General features: G+C 36.4%; 1 protein-coding gene across 1 annotated transcript in view; it reads right to left on the bottom strand.

Annotated features, from left to right (window-relative positions):
* The window catches only part of ctrip (E3 ubiquitin-protein ligase ctrip), a 38,947-nt gene extending 23,815 nt beyond the window's left edge, over positions 1 to 15,132 (bottom strand). Inside the window, exon 1 of the mRNA XM_077437696.1 lies at positions 14,677 to 15,132. The gene's annotated coding sequence lies outside the window, so the exon portion shown is untranslated. The remainder of the gene's footprint in view (positions 1 to 14,676) is intronic.

Raw genomic sequence — 15,132 nt, 5'->3', positions numbered from 1 at the left:
ACCCGGGACAGACATTCCCGGGAATTCGCGGAATTTTTATCTCGAATCCCGGGAATTGGATTTAAAAAAATCTTTTAAACATACAACATTTTCACGGCTGCACAAAGGGAAATAATAAATCAAATACAGAAAAAATCGTAAAATATTCTTTTAGGCTTCTTCTTAAATCGAAGAAAGAAGAAGCCTAAAACTCATTTTTTTAACACAAAATTTATATAATTCTGATTTTATACCGAACAAAACATTCTTTCAATGTTGTAATAAAAGCGAATGTATTATATTATATATCCTACGGTGAAGTTTCACATAATAGTTATTATGAAGCGAGTATATCCTTCTTGTATTGACGATTCCACAATGGAAGAAACTCTTTTAGATTTGGATGAAGACGAAACAATTGTGTTTGACGATGAATGAATAATTAAATAAGGAGTTATCAAATAAGAATATACAAAATAACGTAAATAAAAATAACCTCGACTTTAAAAAAGAAATTAAAATATACATGCTGACAGTAGAAAAAACCGACAATTTAAAAAAATTGTTTTCGTTCTTTTTAACAATAAAACCGACTTCGAAGAAGCTATTTTAAATAAGTTAACTTTTATAATTACATTTTTTCGAGTTAATAGATATATTATGTATAAATAAATATTTTTTATTAATAAAAAATATGTTAAATTGAAAAAAAAAGTTTTTTTACGTGTGTCCAGGGATCCCGGGAATCCCGGGAACGACCCCGGGCTCCATCCCGTGTCCCGGGAATTGAAAAAGTCCGGGAAATCAGAAACCCTAGTTGTAACATTGTAAGGACGTAAAATAATTTCTTTATTTTTATTAAATTATTTCTTATTTAACTATATAATATTATTAAAATATAATTCAATGTAAAGTCTTGAATAATATTACTGTAAGTTTTGCTGTCCATAACATGACTTTGACGATTACGTTTAACGTCTACAAAATATAAATTTCCATTAATATAAAATATATACGCATTCCTTAAATAAATTAATAATATCAACAACGTACGTATTTCATATTCTTATTTTATTAATGTAAATATTTCAAAATACGAAACACGAATTCAAAACTAAAGAAAAATAAAAGTCAAATTCTGCCGACATCTAAACGCACGAAAAATGTTATATTTCTTGACCAAAATGCAATGCGAAACTGAAACGAAATGTAATTGGTAATCGCGGGTCGATTGGGGGTGACCGCGATAGCATGTACATTTTACATAAGTCTCATGCTAGAGCAATTGTAAATAGGTCTTTGAGCTCTTTTTCCTATTATGCTACACATTAACATTATAATAATATGACTGCTAACAAAATTAAATTAAAATTTTAAAATAGACAATTATCGGTTGATCAGTAGCTATTAAAATGTATATAAGTGAACATAATTTAGTAGTAATAAAAAGCATTTAAAAATCAAAACCATGCTAGATCGGTTCAACTACAAGCGTATATTACAGCGATAATGCACGAATGAGTGCGCCGGGCAACTAATCTAATACATAATATTTTTATCTGCAGCGCGTTTATCGTATGTTTAACGGAGAGCTGAATGAGGTTGATCTATTTGGTATTTCCCTACATCAATTCAGGTCTAACATCAAGAGAATCTTGACCGATTGATTCATTTCTTCTCCTATTCTATTTTTCCAATATTTCCAATATTTTTATACTTTAGTTTAGTTATGTAATGTGCTATTTAATCATATTATAGCTTTCATTCTTTTCCTTTTCATTTGTTTATTTTGTATTTACCTTTTTCATTTGTTTTATATTTGTAAATTTCAATTTCTTCTTATATTCTATTTTATAACCTTTTCCAAATATTTTAATACTATAGTTTAATTATGCAATGTTCTACATATTTTGTCATGCCTTTATTCTTTACTTTTTAATTTGTTTTCCTCATATTTATCTTTTTCATTTTTGTAAAAATCTATTATTGGACTCGGATGTTACATATATTATTTATTTATTATTTGTTTTTTTATACATATCTATGTACATCCTGTCTGTTGATTTTTCAATTAATAAAATAAAATAAATAAAATAATGTCGAAAGAGACTTTGTATGTAAGTGTAAATATTATTGGTTGGAAAATGGCTGGGAACTTCGAAAACAAGTCAAAATTTCCATGACGACATGGGGACGCCGCCGTATTCTGGTATAATATATAATTTCGAAAGAGACTTTGTAAGTTTGTAACTATAGTTGGATGGAAATCGAAATCAAGTCAGTTTCTATGACGATTCGATAGGTAGAATATATTTTTTTTCGATTCAAATAAATTTAACAAAAACAACAAATTAATATTTACTATTAGATTCGCCGCGTTTAAGCTGTTTATATTACAAACACTGATCGAAGCCGGGTAAAACAACTAGTAGATACTAAAATCCAACGCATTACACTCTCTATTAGTCGATTACACTTTACGCGAGTCGATGTTGTAACAAATAACCGTTTTAGATTTTAAACGCTGCCTCGAACGATTAACGATCTTGTGGAGTTATCACCTTTGGATTGTAAGGTTCGTCCGAAAGGCGAGCAAAATATCGGTTCAGGAGGACCTCGGAACTGTGACAAAATCTATATGCGGACCGGAACCGTATCGCGGTGCACTAAAAATACAAACAGTCTTATAAACGAAGGAAAATTCCAATGCAATCTTCGGCCGTTGGCAGCACTGGTTGTTTTCGTTATGGCGCGGCGTCCGTTCTCCGAATATATATAGTATATCGTGAAAAAAAAACCCCGACCAAACGATTATGACTAACGAGGAGTAGGGAAAACTTAGCTAGCTTATTCCAAAAGGCGTCGGAAATTGGGGCATTCCGTTTCTCGAAAAGAATCAGAACACACCCACGAGAGAGATACGTATATGTATGTTAATGGCCATATTCCAAAGGAGGCTGCGCCAGTGCCAATGCCAGCATAATTAGCCATTTCAATATCGATGGCTCATCAACGACCAGCGTGATAAAAATGCATCGCGACCTTCTGGAAACTAACTCCAACTGGGTAGTTGTATCCCTATGTATGTACTTACTTACATACATACAAAGCATCCAAATCGGCGTCTCGTGGGGTACCAACAAGCCACGAATACAAATTATGCGAATACTAGCACAAAGCTTATGAATTTGCTGTGTAAAAAAGATCCAACCCACAATATTTCGTTTACCAAGTCACTATTGATCCAGTAGTTCGAATCCGGTCTGTATTTTCAACATGAAATGATTATCATACTCTAGAGCAGAGCATCATAACCTGTGCACTGCGGTAATATGTGTTCTCCGAACAGCACTTCGGCCTAATGCGTACGAGTGAGATCGCGGGTGTGATCGATGAAAACGGATATTAGTTAGTGTTTTGTCCCTATGCATATACGGAATAACTAGCGACTGCCAATGAAGTACATATGTATGTACGTAGCTGACAAACTCTACCGAGTCGTAAACAATGTGTGCCGCGAATATCCAATTGCTCTGCTTTAGAGCCTTCTGAAGTATCAAAAAAAAGCATAATTATTTTACGACTGTTGGCAATCGGGAGAAACATACCTATTTGGTTAACTAAGATGATTTGAGCAATACTTTGACATTCACAACAAGTCATTTCGACCAATAGGAATCGAAATTTAAGATAAAGACACAGAGATACGCGGTACATATCTTTTAGATAATTGTGTACATACAAAAAAACGTTATAAGTACTCCGGTACGCCAAATCTGTACCGTTGTATCCCTTCGCAAGCCTCACCGACTGGAGTGTTTTCGGTGATAATCTATCCTTATATTGACATAATTATTTTCGAAAACGCATTAAACTTTTTTTGAAAAAAAAAAAATGATTTTGCGAGTTACAGTGGCAGTGGGTGTTCACCAAACCGAATTCGGGTGTAGTTGCACGTGCAGAATGCATATTTTTGTGAGATCTGGGAGATTGGGAGTGTATGCATATCCAGGGACGACGAGGGGGGGGGGGGGACCTGGGTGTAAAGTTCCAGGGCCCGGACTATTCGAGGACTACATATATTCAATTATTTAAAAAAATAGCAAACATAAAGGTATTTTTCTAATAGTTAGATAAATTTTTGTATATTAATAATATATCGTAAAAATATATTGTAAAAATTTGTAATTGGGCCCTGAGTTATTTCTCCCAGGACTCGGGATTCTTCTCGGCGGTACTGTGCATATCCATATGCAACCGACAAGTTTCTCCTACATTTCTTCAAATGTGGGATTCATCGTTGTCGATTACTGCCAATCAAGGATAAAATATCACCCAAAATACTCCAAGGGGTGATTTTGGGACACGTACCACTCAGTGTGTTTTCGCCCTTACGCGCATCGTGCCTACCCGGTATTAGGAGTCAAATTTAATTTGTGAACAGAAGTGAAAACGTTAATATCGGGTCGACACGATGCGAGTGGCTTGGACCAATTAAGTTGAACGTTCATTCACAGCTGGAGTCTACCTAGGCATGCCGTGCCGTAAGATTATGTACATATGTGTGTCTGCACCTTTAAAGTCGGCCAACGATCAATTCGGGATGAAATAACAGAAAATTTCTTATATAACCCAAAAAACCAAAAGACAAAAACGATTTGCGTCTACACACAATCACACAATATCATACGACGATTCGAAAAATAATTTATAACACAGCCATATATACTAATTTGAAAAAACTGCGTGCCATAAATAATATTCCGTTTGTTACATACATTACTGTAGGAATTGATGTATATACTTAGAGTAATGTCAAATAGTTGTTACACATTAGTGTTGGTTTTTAAGAGTTGGTACCCCAGATACCGATCGAGTGCGGCTGAACTGTGATTGGTCGGCAGTAGGGATCCCAATCGAATATTCGAGAATTCGAATTATTCGTCTGATTTTTCAGCCATTCGTTATTCGAATATTTCATCAACTATTCGAATATTATTCGTGTATATATTTTTTTATAAACTAAATAAACAAAATCAACATGAAAAGATTGATGACGATTATGAAGAAAATCAAATATATAATGGGGATAAAAATGAAGATAATACGAATATTTAAGAATTCACCGGCGAAATATACATTTTTACAAGAAATCATAATGAAAAAAGAAAATAAAAAATTGAAATTATTATTGGCTGTAAAAAAACGAGATGGAATTCAATGGCAACTATGATAAGACGATTCATTCAAAATTACATATGCTTGGTACATATGTAAATACCTTTTTTCAAAATTTCGAATATATTCGAATAGCTCTTGATTTACTATTCGATATTCGAATAGTTGAAGTCGACGAACCATTGCACCATGCTTGGTGCGAATGGAGTACTGGATTGGCTGTATAAACATTACAACCATTGAAGTAGAATGGGTAGAAGCGCTCTTAGCTTCCAAAAATGTTGCCACAAAAACTCCGTGCAAACGGAGATTTCGGCTGTTTTGCTCAGTTGATTGTTAAACTCTGTAGCAGTAGGATTTCTTTGAAATAGGCTCAATATAGTGAAATTGTGTGGTAGTATTAGTTCGACAAAGTCCGAACATCTGTATGTGCCCGTGCGTCCCTGAACGTCAAGGGACGATAAGGGACGATCACTTCCACGAATTTTTTTTCATCACTCTTTTGTCTCTCTTCTGACTTTCCGTCTCCCTCTCCGATGGCTCGCTTTTAAGCGATACTTTTGTTAGGAATGACTATTCTATACATTATACTTCAATGATTACAACGAATAAAAGACTTGCTATAAAGTCGTGTATAATTTCTCCCTCTTCCCTTACATGAATCCCCACATTACTAACAAACTAACCAGTAGATTCTATAACAGAATCACTAATAACCATACTAACACACTTGCGGAGAATCTCGGTGATTACAAAAAAATGTCTATACCCTTCAGGTATAACACACAGATTACCCAAACACAATCTGCTTTAGATCGTCGTCATTAGACATAATCTTTAATTAATATTATGTATTAGATGTATTATGAGTACATTAAATACATTAGAATAATATAATACTGTGATTACTAACCAAATAAAATTAAAATTGTAAAATAGAAAATGATCAGTAGATCAGTAGCTATTAAAATAGATATAAGACGTATTGTGAACACAATTCCGTAATAATAAAAAGCATTTAAAAATCAAAATACATACACGAAGATTCGAACCAAACTCACCATCGAGCTTACGCAACCGTCAAAGCGTCATAATCGTCAAGTCAGTCGACGGAGACAATCAAATACCAAATTCGAATCAAACCCGAACATATTAAATTACACGTAAACACCGGGAAAAACGTACACTACATAATATGCCATATCACGCGAAAGGCGAGACGAACGTCTATTAATAAAAAATACCCACACGTATATATGTACATACGAATACAAAATATTGCGTAATGCAGTGGTGGTAAGTAGTGGCGAACGACATCGTCTAATAATGCAGAAATTCAACACTACCATTGTGCACGTTATCGATGGGTACAAAACACAAAAAAACGACACAGACTTGTAATTTTAGACTTTGGACAAAGAACCCCGTCGTTCGCTTTTTTTATTCGGTACTTCAGACGAATTTCTCAGGTAAGCGCAATAGTGATGGCCGTGTCCGAGATGAGAGTTTTTCAGTATGCGCCCCCCCTTGCCGCTGTTCAATATCAATCGGCGATCAATAGTCGACTTGCGAGTCAACATCTTGCTTCTATCCACGAAACATACATATACTCGGTGATAAAACGCGTGACGTCACATCGAGGTACATATACGTATGTACATTCGTTCGTAGAGGAAACGGTGTCAATGTTGACGTTTTTTTTTTTATTTCAATTAAATTATTATTATTCCGACGATGACGATATGAGGAGATGATTTGTTCGGTTGGAAACTCAATCAGTTGAGAAAGCCCGTGGCAAATCGGACTGAAATATATATATGTATGTAATACAAAGCATGCTGCTCGTAGAGTTCAGTTGTCAATGTCAGAAACATCTGTCCGGACTTGAACCATCAGCTGATTGGGTATCGCATGTCATCACACCTGCGTCGAGAATTTAAACATACATACTGTTACGTACGCCGCGGATTGAGCGAATTGCACTTAGACCAACGGATAGCTGTTATCGGATTAACTAAATGCATGCACTTACTTCCAAGGATTATATCTGGACTCTAAGTGCATTTAGGCTAAACAATGACCGTTATTAGTTATTTCTCAGAATCGGTACGGGGATACCCAGTGTCGTGGAAATACATATCCGAATACGTGACTATACAACAGGTAAACAGATTAGGCGTCCTGAGAGATCTACCCTTTATAAGGCGGTACGTAGGCGATATCATGTAATTCTGGACTGAGCACTGCCAAGTGCGTGTATCTCCTTAATCATCAATAAATGCCGTGAGACGACTGTTGGCCTTTAACTTGGATCCTCCACCCACCCCTACGCAACAATACTATTTACATGTAGAAAAAAGTCATTCGAGAACGAATTCGATTGTAATCTTTCAACTTGGTTACCATTTTCTATGCAATTATTTATGCATACATTAGCGGCATGTGTGCAAAAAATTGTATATATCGCAATTCGAATCAACGGAATCGATATTTTATTAATCATTTAAAATTTAATTAATATTTTTGAAAAAAAAACCCTTTGTTTTTGTCGGCCGATCATGTGAACGAAGTGATGTGCCGCGTCTCTTTCCGCGACATACGATTCCAAGGGGTGGAAGAGAGACGGAGCGTGTTCGTGTTAGCGAACATTCACACGCACGCAATAGCCATAGGGTACCATTTCAAGTGAAAATATATTTCACCAATTCAAGCAGTGAAAATGTATCATACAATGAATTTACAACGTTTAACTCTATAAACCCAATCTTAAATGTATAGTAATAAAGTTTATGTATAAATTAATTACTACAATATTTAACTACCATATGAAAATTAAATACATCTAAAAATCTACAATTTTCAATTTAAGATCGCTAAAATTAATACACCGCGTCTTAGTACTGTGACGTAGAGCAGAGCATCGTAACCTTTGGATATTCGCGGCACATATGGTTTACGACTCGTAGAGTTTGTCAGCTACGTACAAACATATGTACTTCATCGACAATCGCTAGTTATTCCGTATATGCGTAGGGACAAAACACTAACTAACATATAACGGTATTCTCCCTCACACGCGATCTCACTCGCACGCATTAGGCCCAAGTGCTGTTCGGAGAGCACATGTTATCGCGGTGCACAGGTTACGATGCTCTGACCTAGAGAATGGGTGATTGGTGCCCGTCAACTACCGGTTTCAGCCTCAAAACAAATCGTTTGTGAACTAAGAAGTGGTTAGTTAAAAGGTCTCAGCGTATACTTTAGTAACCAATAAGGTCTCCCGACCCATAAACCAATAACACTGTTCGACACGAAAAATGGTTCAGAGACGAGATATGACTTTTCTTATAGATCTATGCCCAGTAAACACGGATCTGGTAATAAAAAATGTTGATTGGTTCGAGATTCGGAGATACATGTGATTTTTAAATCGCGCGATCTTTCTATATCTTGGTGTTGTTCGGTTGATGTCTCAAAATCTGTCAATTTCCTGTTCAAAATGAATATTGGAATCTATAGTCGGGTATTTTATATTTCATGTGTAGTACTTTTCAGTTTTCAAATCTCTCTTAAGTAGTCGTCCAGTTCAAATCAAAAGTCAAAAGTACGTATTTTCACTTGGGATTTTTTCCCACTGTTAATACTATTTTATATTGAGATTTTTTCTATTGAAACGTGTTTATTGGGATAGTGTTCTAGCCACACTATTTTTTGTTTTCGTTTAAAAGGGTTCATTGGAAGTGTGCTATATTTTAAATCGGTAAAATTGCGAGCTAAAAGCTCACTAGTATTTACTCGTATTTACACAAATCTGAATTGAATTAATAGGGATAGTATATTAAATTGTCTTTATATGAGAATTAAATAAAATTCCACTTAGAAAAATCATATTTCGACTATTCTTGTGGATTAATAACAAAGATTCTATTGATACAAAGGGTTAATGTCATAACTAAAGCCCCGACCCTGAGGGGGCCGTTTATTGTTCAAATGTTGTAAATGCATTGTTAAAGGTTTGCCGAACCTTTTTTACAAAGCATTTACAACAATTGAACAATAAACGGCAGATTAGGCGTGCTAGACTTTTTGCACGTGCAAAACCAGCTCAAAAAAAAAACACGTGCCACGTACGAGGCATATCCCACCTCTCCATTGTACCAATAACTTAAAAACATCCGCTCATACTAAAATAACCGAAACTAATTAATAAAACACACAACAGCTGCACACATATACATATTACACAATTGCATCGTGTAATATATAAGTTTCCGACGTTTCTGAACGATTGATAAATTAATCGATTTTTAACGAACCAACTTTAATTAACCCTATGTGGGAGGCTTGTGCGCCTGCAATAGCGCTTTAGTTCACAGCCAATCGATAGACCACACTTAGGGCTTAACCTTCACAAAGATGCATACCCCTATCGATCACACCTACGCAATTCAAAACAGAAATGCACTAACTATTCAACTCCATATATAAAGAATAATTAACACAAATACTCAAAGAGATAAAACTTATCTAACTGGTACGATTCAAAACATTTTTTTTTTAATTAAAACAAATCTTGCAATGAAATATTGTAAAGTTGCATACAATGAATATAATAATGGTGGCAATGAAACAAATTCCAAATGGGGAAAATGGAAGATAAGTCTCGGCTTCCACAGGTTTAATACTGCCAGTATACACTGGTTGGAAGAAATGAACGATGGTGATAACGAAGAGAGCATCTTTAGCTGGAACAATGCGACGATATTTGCAGTTTAGGTTATCGTTGTGTGTGCGGCCGCACAATCAGTCAAACACTGCATGGCAACGTCATGCCGACAACTGTACACCATAAAACTAATCTTATGCAACCGTTAATAATCTTATTGCACTAGATAAATGTTTATACATGAGCGAATTTCAGCTGCGAATTATTCGGCTCAGTTCTAACATCCGTACACATCTACATATATATTTATAATTTTTAGGCTTGTTCATACATTTTTCTTATACTATATATAATTTGGTTGACTTTGTAACCAGTCTATGCATAAATAGACCAGCAGAATAGACTTGTGGTCAGCATATAATGCTTTGAAGTGGTCACGGGTTCAAATCCCACTGGTTTTATGCTGGCCAGACCCTGGATTTATGACTCCAGGTCGATGGTTTCCTATCAGAGTTTGCCAATGTATCTGATTTTCATTGAAACGGTTCCAACAAATTGGCAACCTTACCCACTTCTAGCAAAATCTCGAGTTTTCAGCAATCTCGAATTTCGCTGAATTGTATAAAATGCTGTAAATTTACAAACTAGGCCATAGATGTCTGTGTGGATGTTAATTGATATGTACTTTGTAAAATACTAATAATATTTGTATCAAATGTACAATATTTCTAGCCAGGAAGGCGAATAGGGGCTACCTGTTAGGCCTTCCTGGTATAGATTAAAGATAAAATAAAAAATATATATTTATAATTTTTAGTCAAATCGAATTTGTGACTCCAGGTCGATGGTTTCCTAGCAGAGTTTGCCAGTTTATCTGATTTTCATTAAAACGGTTCCAACGAATTGGCAACCTTACCCACTTCTAGCAAAATCTCGAGTTTTCAGCAATCTCGAATTTCGCAATTCACAAACTAGGCCATAAACATCTGTGTGGATGTTAATCGATATGCATTTACTTTGTATAATATACTGATGTTTTTGGCCAAGAAATCACATCAGGGTTACCTGTTACGCCTACCTGATATAAATTAAATATAAATAAATAAATAGTTGGCCCTTTAAACTGTAAATGAAAAAATAATTTAACTTGTGTGCCCACAATGGTACTGACGTTCTCTACTAATCGATAGATGAGTGTATTTAAAATCAATTACTAAGACTATTAGTTTGTAAATGTATATTAAAAAGCCACATTTACTCAGAACATATTTCTTTCAGTATATTAAATTACAATGTTAAAAACCAGACTGCTATTTTTAATCAAAAATCTGAAAATACACCATAACTTTTTTTTCACCTACCTAATTATAACAAAATTGAAAGTCAATCATGCTAGACAAATCTGGAAAGCGCTACCAAGTCCGGAAAAACGCATTCACACATCATTAAATAAAAATTTCAGTATAGAAATGGAACTTATAGAAAGATTAAATTACATATAGCAACAGAACTGATCACCTAATCTAACAATAATACAAGTCCTAATCGCTTGGTCAAAGAAAAGGTCAAACCATTAGACACTCAGTCAATTAGGCAGATGGAAAGAAAGATATACCAACGATAAACACCTACCGAATACGACGACTACATTACATCGAACTACATTTATAATAATCCAATCAAACCACATTTTAAGTCTTCCATAGAAACCATATTTGACATTGGGCCTAACTAACGGTGCCAAGATGCAAAACAATATCCAAAACACACTATCGATCCATACGCTCATTCCGAGCCATCACAATAATTCAAATCGTCAACACCTCCATCGATGATTAGCGAAGCGAATTTGCCACCGACATTGATATACAAACTTCCAACCATGTTTACTAATAACACCTCAGCTTAACTGATAAGATACACACGAAACGTTTGCAAAAATCAAAACACACACACACACACACACGTTAAAATCAAAACTCAGCATTGAAACAATGACGATAGAAAACACATCACACTTATAATGACGATTCATGCACATACAATATGGGGTGTGATGCAATATTTTCACAATATTATAATGTCGCTGTGTTTTTGCACATCGGCGATGATACAAGATACGCCGAGTAATGAAACGATGATAATTAGTCGACTGGATGTGTCTGTTCATATATAAAACGGAAACGTACCTCGTGTGGAACTTGCGTATATAAATTAATTATAATATATGTAAATCGAATTTGGTTCAATCTCGACGGTAACCGATTAATAAATCGCGGTTATATGTACGTACGTTCCAAAGGCGATGTTAGTGAATGCATACGTGCGATGATTCAGCGTTGAAGATTGATTGAAACTAATAAGACAAATAAAGTGTGTGTGTGTGTGTGTGTGTGTACATGATGACGATTTTTTTTCTCAATACGCATTTAATCAGTGGAAGTATTCAAAAAAATGAGACGTATGTAGCTGTTTAGATTTTATGTTGAATAATTTGAATTGAAATGTTTATATTACTGCGATCGATTGAGCGTCGAGTAATATAAATTAAATTATTATACAGTAGCTATTTGAAATCATGCATTTATCGGTAGTCGTGTGCGTCAGGAATCAGGATCATCACTATGAAGACGTTTTCTGCCCGGTTTTTTGACCACACGGAGAGTCCGTTAATGCTCATATTCAGTCAATCCAGAGTGTCGGAGACCTTTTCCTCCTTCCACACCATCGACCACAAGCAGGGCCAACGAGAGGGCGGAGGGGTTGATCCGGGGTAAAGATCCAATGCCCAGACTACTCGGATGCCCCATGTCGGGACATCCGACTGACCGATACTAATATTTTATATTATTCTACATTAAAATACACGCATTTATTTAATGCTAAATTTTCAGATCCACACATTCTTTATGTCCATGTGATATCGTACTGATTATATCAAAGGTCCTTATTCAATTATTAAAAAAAAAAAAAAATAGCAACCAACATACATATAGGTATTTTTCTAATAGTTCTCATTAGATTATTCTCAAACTAAAAGTATATATATAAGATGTTTTGTTTAGTTTGTCATAGGGCCTGGAATTATGTTTTTCCAGGGCCCGGGATTCCTCTCCGCAGACCTGACCACAACCAGCTCTTCCAGACACTCCTCTCCTCTTCGTGTTATGTGACCGAAGAACTGGAGAATGCATTTCAGGCAGATCGTGGAAAGTCTTTCTTTGATCTCCTCCAGATTAAGAATCCGCATCGAGATGGCCAGAACAGCATTTGTAAAAATGAAGGCGGCGCTTACAAACAAGCATCACAATCTTCATACGCGGTTGAGATTCGCGGAGAGCTACGTCTGGACAGTATTATTACACGGATGTGAGACATGGACTCTGAAAACCAAGATGATCAGCCGCATTGAAGCTTTTGAGATGTGGGTCTATAGGCGTATGCTGAAGATTCCGTAGACCAAAAAGATATCAAACGAAGCTGTCCTCGGCATGATGGGGAGAGGCAGGGAGCTTGTTTCTGTCATCAAGCGGAGAAAGATGGAGTACCTCGGACACACGATACGGGGTCCAAAATACGAATTCCTCTGTTTGATAACCATGAGGGAAAATAGAAGGAAAAAAATAGATTGGCAGGAAAAAGTTATCTTGGCTTCGAAACATGCGCATGTGGACTGATATGAGCGCCGAAGAGCTGTTCCGAGCCGCTGAAGACCGATGCGGATATATTCAAATAATCGACGAGGTGGTCGCCAACGTCCGGATGCGGACAAGGCATTAACAAGAAGAAGAAGAGTAAGATCATTAATGTTGGTGAAAATTAGATGGATGAGCCAAGGTCGGGTAATTATCGTTAGATTTAGGCTCCAAGTTCACATAGTGACTGATTCTTATATGATTTTTAAGTATAGAAATACGTATTATATTTATCAATAATTCATTTACAGGAAAAATTTTTTAAAAAATTCGGAAAATAGTGAAATTAAAATAGTTAAAAATATTTTTATAATTTAAAGTTTTGATCCAAAGATACAAATGGTAGTCGAATCCATCGTTACAAAAAAATCAATCGTTAAAAAATTTACATTATCGAATTCTAGAACCATCGAAAATTTACAAACATTAAAATATTGATCTGTAAGATAATCTTGAATATTTTATACAAAACTTTTCCTACTAATATCATATAACTTTTCAGTATCGAGACACATTAAAAGAAAAGCGAAATTATACACTAAAAACATTCAATGATGTCAATTTCAATAGGTTTGACATGTATGTAGGTACTTCCATACAATTGACAACTAATTGAAAAACATATGTTAAAAGTCAATCAAATATATAAACATATGCACTATATGTATGCATACTAGAAAAAAAAAAACACACACACATTCAACGTGAACAAAAGGTAATTCGATACACCATATAATATTATTCATGAACGTTAAAAACTCACCGTTGCCAAGTCGAACCGATAGTACTTGGGAACAAAAAAAAACGATCTCGCAAAAAGAAAAACCAAACCTTGGGGGGATCGAACCACCCCAACCTATGATCTCATTGGACGAAACATCAAAATCAATAACGAGTGCCAGTCGTCATTCGGCAAGAAAGAACGTGTCGCGTAAAATTAGCGACCATTTTGAGAGTGCGAATGTGGCGTCGCCTCGCAACAGCTGATCGCACGCGATACGTTTTGAGGTTAGGAAAATGTACGAGCGAGAGACGCGTATCGATTAACGATTGCACCACGGCGCGGAGCAAACGAGGGGGCGGAGGCGCGGGGGGCCCGAACGGCACCCCCCCCACCCTTTTTAAAAAATAAATAATGAAAAACGAGTCGATACGAACCTACCTCCTGCGCGGATCACTCGCGACTGACTTAACAACTGAACGGCACTGGGGCCAACACAAAGGCGTGAAAATAAAATCGTATCGATAGGATTATCGATAGTTGCAGAGGAGGGGAGGGGATGGGACGTGCGGGGGCAGGGTGGGGAGGGGAGGGGGTGCGGTCGACCAGCTGAGCGGGTAAACAATGGCCGCGGACAAAGGCACGACACGACGGGAGGCGGTGGGGTGGGGGGGGGGTGATGTGGTGTGGTGTGGGGATTGAAATGGGGGGGGGGCGCAGGCGTCGGGGCTGGCGGTGCCTCACCTGTGTCGGTGGGTGTTGGGTGTTGGGTGGTGGGGCGTCTGCGGTGGGGCGCAGGCGTGGGCCGTCGGGGCGTGGAGCGGAGGGCGCAGCGCCGATCACCTGAACAACCGACTGGCCGCGGCCTCACCCGCCGCTAAACACACGACACT

Source organism: Arctopsyche grandis, chromosome 9, assembly GCF_051622035.1.
Source record: "Arctopsyche grandis isolate Sample6627 chromosome 9, ASM5162203v2, whole genome shotgun sequence".
In the NCBI taxonomy this organism is placed as follows: Eukaryota; Metazoa; Arthropoda; class Insecta; order Trichoptera; family Hydropsychidae; genus Arctopsyche; species Arctopsyche grandis.
The sequence above is the reverse complement of the archived record's forward strand: the minus strand, read 5'-3'. Positions and strand labels throughout refer to the sequence as shown.